The sequence below is a fragment of the Macrobrachium rosenbergii genome, chromosome 16, assembly GCF_040412425.1.
Source record: "Macrobrachium rosenbergii isolate ZJJX-2024 chromosome 16, ASM4041242v1, whole genome shotgun sequence".
Lineage (NCBI taxonomy): Eukaryota > Metazoa > Arthropoda > Malacostraca > Decapoda > Palaemonidae > Macrobrachium > Macrobrachium rosenbergii.
In genome coordinates, this window is record NC_089756.1 from 35,026,262 (window position 1) to 35,038,508 (window position 12,247).

A 12,247-nucleotide genomic window follows, 5' to 3' on the forward strand; every position below is an offset into this window, starting at 1 on the left:
CTTCTTTTTTTTTTCCTTTTTACGTGATCTGTTGTGTTATTGTATCAGAAAAATCCTTCCTTAACTGATGAGTTATTGGTTCACCCGTCTGTCGTTGCAGCACCGTACGTCGTCGACGTCAGATTCTTTCGCTTTTCCAAATCTTTAACAATAATAAAACTTTTGAAACTATGACGCCATGAACTTTGTATTATTTAAGATTACGGAAACCTTACAACATCGTAATTCATCGAATTCGTTGCGCTCTTCTAATAAGAAAACTCCTAAAACTATGGTGTAATGAACACATCATCATTTAAGCTTGAGGAAACTTCTACAAATTGCTATATTAACGACAAGTATTTCCGACGTTCACTATCAAACGAACTGTTTTTCAAATATTGCAAGGGTTCACTTTTAATCAACCGAATCCTCGACGAGAGAGAGAGAGAGAGAGAGAGAGAGAGAGAGAGAGCCTTTGATGCCCCGAGACAGAACAAGATCTAAGGCAAAGAAAATGGACGAGGAGAGGTCTCAGAATTCAAAGGGCAAACTGAAGAAAATCCGTGAAGGGGTTTGGGAAAGGGAAGACGTGAGTAGCACCCTCAGGTCGGGTATCAGTTTGCATTTTATCTCGAATGAAGAAGAAGAGGAAAGAATTCCCGTAAGGTGAATCTTGTTCCTTTGACGGATTTCGTGATTATCTATGGAAGATGACACTGTGCAGACACTATGTCGTTTTTAAAGGCTTAGATTGAGAGACAGCGGTACTTCATTTCCAAAATACTGCAGAATAGGGAGAGAGAGAGAGAGAGAGAGAGAGAGAGAGATACTGGAATGTTGTAAGAAGAGACTTCTCATGTAGACATATACTGTATATACTCATGTAATCTTATACACGTTTTATATTCTGAAGCATCACAGAAATAAACAGATTTATTTCCTCTGACCCGAAGGCAGTCGAACAAGGCCATTTATTTTATACTTAATCTTTGTTCTTTCAAAATATTCAATATTTAATTCAAAATTGAAATCCTTGTACTTTCAAAATATTCAATACTTAATTCTAAATTGAGATCAGTCTAGTTTTGAAATTTAATTTTTTTTATCTTGATGTGTCATGAGTTATATGCTGTCATGAGTTATGTGTGTGTGTGTGTGTGTGTGTGTGTGTGTGTGTGTGTGTGTATGTTGTTATAGCTATCAAAACACTATATATATATATATATATATATATATATATATATATATATATATATATATGTATATATATACATATATATATATACATATATATATATATATATATATATATATATATATATATATATATATATATATATATATATATATATATATATGCAGGAGGCAGTTCACAAAGTGGAGTGAGATAACGAAATAGGAAACCCACTTCCTGCCACAAAGCTTCAGTCGTCTTTATGACTTTGTCTGACAATTGTGATTTGTATGTTGTGACTTTTCGTGTGTGTGTTTTTTTTTTTTTTTTTTTTTTTTTCCACAAGCGGAGGTGTAAACTGCGCCTTTCTGTGGTGATTTTTGCTAACCTTCCTATTTCATCTTTGTTATTCTCCCTTTTATTCACATTTTAGTCTTTGCTATCTCATCATCATTCTATTTTGTTGTTATTCTCAGTTTTATTAGTATTTTATTCTTTGCTTTCTCACCATCATTCTATTTTGTTGTTATTCTCAGTTTTATTAGTATTTTATTCTTTGCTTTCTCACCATCATTCTATTTTGTTGTTATTCTCAATTTTATTATTTTATTCTTTGCTATCTCACCATCATTCTGTTTTGTTGTTATTCTCATTTTTATTAATATTTTATTCTTTGCTATCTCACCATCATTCTATTTTGTTGTTATTCTCAGTTTTATTAATATTATATTCTTTGCTATCTCACTATCACTCTATTTTGTTGTTATTCTCATTTTTATTCATATTTTATTCTTTGCTGTCTCACCATCATTCTATTTTGTTGTTATTCTCAGTTTTTTATTAATATTTTATTCTTTGTTATCTCACCATCATTCTATTTTGTTGCTATTCTCAATTTTATTATTTTATTCTTTGCTATCTCACCATCATTCTATTTTGTTGTTATTCTCATTTTTATTAATATTTTATTGTTTGCTATCTCGCCATCATTTTATTTTGTTGTTATTCTCAATTTTATTATTTTATTCTTTGCTATCTCACCATCATTCTATTTTGTTGTTATTCTCAATTTTATTATTTTATTCTTTGCTATCTCACCATCATTCTATTTTGTTGTTATTCTCAATTTTATTATTTTATTCTTTGCTATCTCACCATCATTCTATTTTGTTGTTATTCTCAATTTTATTATTTTATTCTTTGCTATCTCACCATCATTCTATTTTGCATGTGAACCTTTCTTTCGGTAGTTGGTTTTTGGAGAAGGGTGGTAGAGCATGCATTACACCTCACGTGGCTCACTGTAGGCATTAGTAAAGGTTGTTTGCGGCGTCCCTTCGTCCCGTTGCGCCAACCCACATCTTAGCCGCTTGCTTTACTTCCATTCACGTTTCCTTTCTTCAGTCTCGCTGTCCAACATCTCTAACTGTTACTACTTTGTGCAAATGTGGGTTTTTCTCATCTCTTCACCTTTAGATCCATGTAGTTAATTTTCCATTTTTTTTTTTTTATTATTTCTTTGTCTTGCTGTTCAACCACTCCAACTCGACGTGACCCAGTGTTTGTCATGAAAACGTAAATTTGATTAAATCAAATCAAACTTAATCCTAATTTTTCTGTTAAGTTTTATTCTTATATTTGCTACATTATTTTGACAGCCTAAATTCCATAAGATCATATCGAGCTAATCCTCATTTTTCTATCATACTTTATTTTATTCTTATATATTTGCTACAATGTCTCTCTCTTATCACTATCTTTTACCTAAATTTCATTAAATCAAATCAAGTTTAATCCTCATTTTTCTATTACTTTTATTTTATTCTTACATTTGCTAAAATGTGTCTCTCTTGTCATTATCTTGACAGCCTAAATTTCATAAAATCAGTTCAAGCTTAATCCTCATTTTTTTATTACGTTTTATTTTATTCTTATATTTGCTACAATGTCTCTCTCTTGTCATTATTCTGTTTATTCTTATCCATCTCATCATTATTCTGTTATAAAAACGACTGATTATCTTCAAGTGTCTGTCTCTAATCAGACTAACCTTTAGTCGACTTTTTCAGAAAGTAGCAAAGAAAATTTATATATATATAAAAATTAAAATTAACCTGGGTGATAAATAAAGGGAAGGAATAGAATCGTGGTTTTGGATCCGAATAAAAAGGTCGGCAAGAAAGTTCCACATCTGGACCGTCAGAGGTTTAGGAAAAAATAACTGGGCAGGAAAACAAAAGCCTCTCACTGCCTCTCATTTATGGGCGTTTCCTGTGCGAGAGATGGGAGGTTTTGTTTTTGTTAGGGACTCTGTTATTATTATTATTATTATTATTATTATTATTATTATTATTATTTTGTTGCTGTTGTTTTTATTATTATTATTGTTATTATTAATTTGAAAAGTTGGTTTGACTATTATTATTATTATTATTATTATTATTATTATTATTATTATTATTATTATTATTATTATTATTATTATTATTATTAATTTGTTAAGTTGGTTTCAATATTATTATTATATTAATTTTTTATTTTGGTTTCAATGTTATTTTTATTATTATTATTATTATTATTATTATTATTGGTTTATTATTATTATTATTATCATTATTATTATTAATTTGCTAAGTTGGTTTCAATATTATTATTATTATTGTGAAAAGTTGTTTTAACTTGTAGCTGAACTGTCATTTGTTAACTCTATAAGACTTACCTCTCTCTCTCTCTCTCTCTCTCTCTCTCTCTCTCTCTCTCTCTCTCTCTCTCTCTCTCTCTTCACTAGACTGACAGCATTTCTTCTGTTATGAACATTTAACGTCTTCAGTCTCCACCTACAATAACTTCCATGATGTCCTCTAATTCCGAAATCTCTCGTTCAACAATTCGAGGATTCAACGCCTCTTCAAGCGTTGTATGGATGAATGCTTGTCATAGAGGGTGAATTCCCCATCACACAATGGCATCGAAGGAGTCCATTCAGCATAGTCCGCTGGTAAAGTGGTTAGTGTCGTGGCATGCCACTCAGATGTCGCGGGTTCGCGTCTCCCCCAGGGTGATGAAAAATCACTACTGGCTCTGTATCATGATCAGTTACTGCTGCAGTGTGGGGGTCTGCTGCGGTGGGAGGTTGAAACCAGCACTCTTTGGAAGCTTGAATTTGGTGGGCTTGTTCCATCTACTGAAATAATAATAATAATAATAATAATAGTAATAATAATAATAATAATAATGCAGAGTAAAAACACGAGTGGCATGTCGATTAATGTACACTATTGTGCTTTATTTCGATTTTATTTTTGTCAGATAAAATTGGAATAAAAATGATGGTGGGTGGCGCTCGGTGTCCTAATACCGTTTGTATTTTATATTAATTTCAAGTAATTTTTTTTTCTCTTTTATAAAGAAGTCTGCGTTTGAAAGTACATTAAGATGTAAAAGAAGGAATGTAGCTTGAAACTGGTAAAATATATATCGAATAGTAATATATATATATATATATATATATATATATATATATATATATATATATATATATATATATATATATATATATATATATATATATACATGTAATTGAATTCTGTCTCTTAGCTTAGTTCTCCAGCTAGATAAACATAAAAATCCCAATTCTTACAACGAATTTAAAACTGGGCCATTTATTCAAAACCATCCCATTTCCCATTGAAGAACCGAGACGAACGAAAGCCTTAACAATAATAATAATCATCATTATCATACACGCCCTTGGGAGAACGCCACCCGCAGATTTACCCTGGAGGAGCGAGTGTGTGCCCTCTCCTCGGCTCCCGGGGGAATCGCCGTTAGTCTTCCGTTGATTGCCCCAGGGTATATAATAAAACCTGACGCGGAGGATTCTTACCCTGGAGATTCTAATGCATCTGACGAGGCCGTTGAACGAGGTCCTTCTTCGTCTCCTTTTAGACGCGCAGTCCGGGAGGCTCAGCATCCCGGAAATTTTCTCGAGAAGACGAAAAGATGAGATGGAAGACCCCACTTCTTCGGGTCTGACTTCCTTGCGACCTGTAGCCTATTATTACCTTTGTTGCACGACTTGCTGGCTGGGGTAAGATTTGTCAGTGTAATGGCCCACAGATAGATAGATAGATAGATAGATAGATAGATAGATAGAGAGAGGTAGGTAAACAGATTGATAGACGGAGAGATAGGTAGGTGGATAAGTATGATAAGTAAATAGATAGATAAGTGAATAGATAGAGAGATGCATAGATAGCTGTATAGATAAATAGATAGACTGCTATATAAGTAGATAGATACATACATGAATACTTACATAGATACGTAGATAAATAGATAGATACATACATGAATACTTACATAGATACATAGATAAATAGATACATACATACGTACATACATAAGCAGATGGATAGATAGATAGATAGCTATATAGCTATATATACAGATAAATAGATAGACAGAAAGGAATTACATGGGAGTGTTAGAGGCCGGGAGTACGTAATTGCTTCTCCTCCGAAGCCCGACAGAAAAGATGCGAAGTGGCACTTTAGCAAACTCAAGCAAAATTCTTTCAAGAATTCTTACACTTTCCTCTTGAAAGGGGAACGTGCAACTATTCTACTCGAGGAGAAGAGGAAAAAGGGGAAATTCTTTTCGCTAGCAACTTTGAGAGAGAGAGAGAGAGAGAGAGAGAGAGAGGTTAGAGAGAGAGTGAGTAAGGGGCTACAATAAACACGCATTTTCTCATTCCAAAAGCTCCCATTTTTATTTATTTATTATATGTAACGAAAATTAAAATTGTTTTAATAATTCATAAAAGATTTTTATCATATTTTAAGATTTCAACACCAGTGTATACTGTCGAATGTGTATATATATATATATATATATATATATATATATATATATATATATATATATATATATATATATATATATATACATATATATATATATATATATATATATATATATATATATATATATTATATAATATATTTCCAAGATTATGAATTTTTTTTAACTTTTTATATTTCAAACTAAATTTTTGAAATCAAAATACTAACGGCTTAATCCCATAAGGGGGTAGTGCCGTCAGTGCACTCTACAGGGCGCACTGTAGGCATTACCAAAGGTTCTTTGCAGCGTCCCTTCGGTCCCTAGCTGCAACCCTTTTCGTTCCTTTTACTGTACCTCCATTCATATTATCTTTTTTACAACTTGCTTTCCACCCTCTCCTAACAATTATTTCATAGTGCAACTGCGAGGTTTTCCTCCTGTTACGCCTTTCAAACCTACCTACTCTCAATTTCCTCACCAGCGCTGAATGACCTTATAGGTCCCAGTGCTTGGCCTGTGGCCCAAACTACTGTATATTCCATTCCATTAACGGCTTAAGATTTTCCTCAAATTGTAATGTTTGTTGACCATAAAATTCACTTACTTGTAGCTTTCCATATTTTCATGTCCGTCTCGTAATATCATCCAAAATACTTTTGATACAAAACTTATATTTGTAGAGAGTTATCAGAAACTGCAAGTGAAAAAATATATATTATCCAAAAACCATGCTTTCAAAGGATTTTTTTTTTCGGCGCAATCGAGTTTTCTGTACAGCGTACAATGTTGTATGAAACTTTCAGCCACGGTCCATGAAACCCTAAGCCGCGGCCCATGAAACCCTCAGCCACAGCCCGGTGGTAAATGTTTTCACCTATAGGGGTGCCAGACGCACGATCATGGCTAAATTTAACCATAAAATTAAAACAAACTCTTGAGGCTAGAGAGCTGCAATTTGTTATTTTGACGATTGAAGGGTGGATGATCAACATACCAATTTGCAGCCCCCTAGCCTCGGTAGTTTTTAAGATCTGAGGGCGGACAAGGAAATTGCGGACGGACAGACAAATAGTCATCTCAATAGTTTTCTTTTACAGGCAACTAAAAAGAGACAATTTGGAATTTTCATTTTATAGAAACCTTGCTTTAAAATCGGCAATGCGGATATGTATCTCCCGTTTCCCATATGTCAGGACCAGTGTACCTGAATAATTTGTTGCCTGTTGTTAACTAGAACCATTGTTTTGTTCTTAATTGTTCCGAATATTTGCGGAAAAGTCCGTATTTTCATTGGTTGTTAATCAAAGGTTTATTCTCATTTATTTGAAAAATGAAAAAAACCATCAAGATTTAAGTCAAAAATCAATTTCAAAAATCGCGTAAAAATAATGTATTGTCTAGTAATGATTGAAATATCATTTTTAGCCGGTAATGTTCTCTCATTTCAAGGACGGTCATGATGAAATAAACTGATCTAAAATAAAGTGAAAATAAATAACACGAGAAACTTAAGTCCAAGAGAGAGATTCCTAAAAATATATTCATAATAAATAATACCTAATATATTCGGCGAATGAATAGTTATAGCACAGTGCTGTTTGTCACATCTTTAGAGAGAGAGAGAGAGAGAGAGAGAGAGAGAGAGAGAGAGAATGAAGTAAAAGACAAGGAAATATCCGGCAGAAAACCTGTGAGCTTTCGCTAAGACGAGAGATCTCGTAAATGCAGCGTGCTCAAGATGACTTATGATTCGTGTTTGTCCTCGAATGAAAAAAGGAAGAGAGAGAGAGAGAGAGAGAGAGAGAGAGAGAGAGAGAGAGAGAGAGAGGCGGGGGCCGGGGGGGTGGGCCATGACGGCTTAGTAGTCGGGGTGTGATACCAGCTAGTAATGGTTTTCATCTAGATTTACGGTTGTGATATAGGGTTGCAAGAGCTTTTAGAAAAGGGAGATAAATATCAGACGAACGGAAAGTTTAAGTTGTGGCTAAGTTATTTCTTATTTCTTATGTTAGTGTAGATAGTTATTTGTTAACAGCTTTAATGGAGGTCTTTCTTTCCGTAGAAGTAATTTAACATTATTTAATTGACTGTCGTTTTACACAAGGCAAATGGAAAGCGGAGAATAGGTTGGATTTCAGATTGTGCAAATATCAGGATAAGGACCGATCAGTATTAGTGCAAATATTAGGATAAGGACAGATCAGTATTAGTGCAAATATTAGGATAAGGACAGATCATTATTAGTGCAAATATTAGGATAAGGACAGATCAGTATTAGTGCAAATATTAGGATAAGGACAGATCAGTATTAGTGCAAATATTAGGATAAGGACAGATCAGTATTAGTAAAAATATTAGGATAAGGACAGATCATTATTAGTGCAAATATTAGGATAAGGACAGATCAGTATTTAAAAATATTGCAGGAATCATTATAAGTGCAAATATTAGGATAAGGACAGATCAATATTAGTGCAAATATTAGGATAAGGACAGATCATTATTAGTACAAATATTAGGGTAAGGACAGATCTTTATTAGTGCAAATATTAGGATAAGGACAGATCAGTATTAGTGCAAATATTAGGATATGGACAGATCATTATTAGTGCAAATATTAGGATAAGGACAGATCATTATTAGTACAAATATTAGGATAAGGACAGATCATTATTAGTGCAAATATTAGGACAAGAACAGATCATTATTGGTGCAAATATTAGGATAAGGACAGATCAGTATTAGTGCAAATATTAGGATAAGGACAGATCAGTATTAGTAAAAATATTAGGATAAGGACAGATCATTATTAGTGCAAATATTAGGATAAGGACCTATCATTATTAGTGCAAATATTAGGATAAGGACAGATCATTATTAGTGCAAATATTAGGATAAGGACAGATCATTATTAGTGCAAATATTAGGATAAGGACAGATCAGTATTAGTGCAAATATTAGATAAAGACAGATCATTATTAGTGCAAAATATTAGGATAAGGACAGATCATTATTAGTGCAAATATTAGGATAAGGACCGGTCAGTATTAGTGCAAATATTAGGATAAAGACCCATGAGTATTATTAACAGTCCTTTTCACAATCTCTTCATAATTTATGTGAAAATGTGAAGCTTAAATGTATTATATATCTTAGGAAGAAGATAAAAAAAAAATTTTGTAGTTCACGATATCAAAATCAAAGATAATGCTTAGGAAGAGGAAAGATTTCACTTTACACTGATGTTGACATGAGAGAAATGAACACCTGTACAGGTTAACATTTTCTTAAACACAAAATAAATGTCAGGTGTGTTAAATAAGGTGTTAATTAGGAAAACTCTTGCAATAACATTTGTAAATTTTGTTTATTTTAATTTTTAAGTTTTCCAAAAAAACTATATATTCCGTCCGCACTTTTCCGTCCGCCCTCAGTTCTTATATATAGGGCTGCAAATTGGTATGTTGATCATCCACCCTGCAATATATATATATATTTCATTTAGGTTAAAGTTATATAATATGCTTTTTTTGGCCACCACTGGGTTGGTTAGAATGGGACTAGCTTTTTAGTGTTTTTGGCCTTGATTATTGCGGCCGTACAGAAAAACTTGATTGCGCCGAAAGCCCGGGAATTTTTCACTTTTTCTTTTTTTTTTTTTTTGACGTTGGCTGGAAGACTGTTTAGTGTGTAGCCATTGCACCTCCAGAAAGGTACCAAGCCCATATTTGCCTCAAGTCTCAGTTACAAACAAATTTGCAATGCCATTCTTTGGCGACATTGCACGAAACTCGCAAGAATGAAGTTCGTAGGAAGGATTAGGATGAAAGAACGATTTGTAGAGGGTAGAGTCGCTAATGAATCATTATGATACACGATATTAAAGCAAGGAAATACGAACAAGAAAATGCGACCCATTATCTACAGTATAACTTCTCGCTAATCGTTTGACAGTTGGCTGTGCAATCTTCTGTTTCATAACTGTTGGCGGTCACTGTCGTGTGTCTGTTAAATAACTAACTGCAATTCACCTTAAATGAAGTACAGTTAATGTAAACCGGCATTTCAGCAGTCATACACAAATCGAATACACTCTGCTTCAGTTAACCAGTAATCTCAATTCTTCCTATCATTGGACCCCGTAGGGCGGTAGTGCCGTCCGTGCACCTCACGTGGTACACTGTAGGCATTACTTAGGGGTCTTTGCAGCGTGCCTTCGGCACCTAGCTGAAACCTCTTTCATTCCTTTGACTGTACCTCCGTTCATATTTCTTCCTTCCATCTGACTTTCCACCCTCATGGGTTCTAGCGTTTGGCCTCTGGCCTAAATTCTATATTCTTTCTGTTCTATCGCTGAAAGTCAGACTTACAGAGAGAAGAGAGCTCCGATAGACAGAAATATGTGGCCGTCAGAGAATATCGCATCGCCGACATTTGCTAAGACAACAAAGCTCGAGGAATGTTTTCTCAGCAGCCTTCTGGACGTCCCCTTTCTTATTTCCCAAAATATTCCTCCTTGGCCCGGGAAGCAAAAATATTATTCCCAGCAACCACCAAAAGCAGTTCTGTTGTCGCGGCCCGGGCGGACAGACACACGTCTCGGCGTTAAGATACGAGAGGTCCGGCTAGCTATAGCTTTGTCGCCAGTGCTGTAAACAGTAAATATTGTACCATTGCTGAAGGAGAGAGAGAGAGAGAGAGAGAGAGAGAGAGAGAGAGAGAGAGAGAGAGAGAGAGAGAAATGCAGGTTTTTGATGATACTGAGCTTGACGGAACGTAGGCTATTCTCACAAAACGTTCTCTCTCTCTCTCTCTCTCTCTCTCTCTCTCTCTCTCTCTCTCTCTCTCTCCCTGCACAAAATGGGGCCCACGCATTAATTTACCCGAGTAAGAGCCGCAGCTTTATAAATATTTGCGCGATGATTCACGTCAATCACCAAACGAACGCCGAGCTCATAATGTTTCTGACGTCATGGCGGCAAAATGCAGTATTATTTCTCAACCCGTATCAATCATGACCAGAGGAATATGGAGGCGGTTATTCATGTTTAATTTTATCGGCCGAAAACTGTTGCGCAAATTCAGGTTCCAATCGCAGATGAAATTACAAATGAAAAGCTGGCTGGTCCGTTATATGGAGAGTTTTTCCGGCGTGGCGGATTGCAGACAGGTTTCCAAAACCTGAATTTTCAGCGCCGAATTGGAGATTGTGAGTTACGCTAAGCATCGCTGTTTATTTTTTATTTATGTAATTATTGTTGATATTTGTAAATGAAGTGAATCTTGAGAAAAGCTGTTAAGTGTTAATCCTTATGACTGTTTACAAAGTTAAGAAAGTCGTAGATAATTGGAGAATAGTTTGTTTTGATAATAGAATGTAAGTAAAATTTTGTTAGATAAATGCAAAAATACAAAAGGGGTTTTGTCTTAAGTTTTCGAATAAAATAGTATTGCAGATAAAGTTCACAGATGCATAAACCTTTTTGACAGTAAATGCTCCAGTCAAATACTCCCCAATTCCCAGAATTTTTGCGAAAGAAAATCATGACAGTAACCTAAGCATCTTACTGAGTCTCCCGTAGGGGGATAGTGCCGTCAGCACACCTCACGCGGTGCACTGTAGGCATTGCTCAAGGTTCTTTGCAGCGTGCCTTCGGGCCCTAGCTGCAACCCCTTCCGTTCCTTTTACTGTACCTCCTTTCATATTCTCTTTCTCCCATCTTACTTTCCACCCTCTCATAACAATTGTTTCATACTGCAACTGCTTTGAGGTTTATCTCCTGTTACGCCTTTCAAACTTTTACTGTCAATTTCCGTTTCAGCGCTGAATGACCTCATAGGTCCCAGCGCTTGGCATTTGGCCTAAGTTCTGTATTTCATCCCAGCTACTGAGTCTGATACTCAGCTGGCAGATACAGCTACGTAAGGTCGGTTGTCATCCAAATTATACGGGGGCGGAGGGGTGGGGGGGCGCGTGGGGGGTCTGGGGTGGGGAATAAGTGGAAAAGTCATAAAAAGCCCCCAATCTATTTGCCTGTAATGCCGGTGTATACACATCCGGCGGGAATATTGGTAAGCGAGAAAAATTTCGCTGCCGACTGACGTGACGGGGACTTTTGGCGGAACCCGAAATGAAAAAAGTTTAATTCCGACGAGCTCAAAGTTCTCCAATTTGGTTTATATCTCGTCGTCAGCCGAGATAGAATGTTATGCAACATGCATTTTTTTTTCTCTCTCTCTATTTTT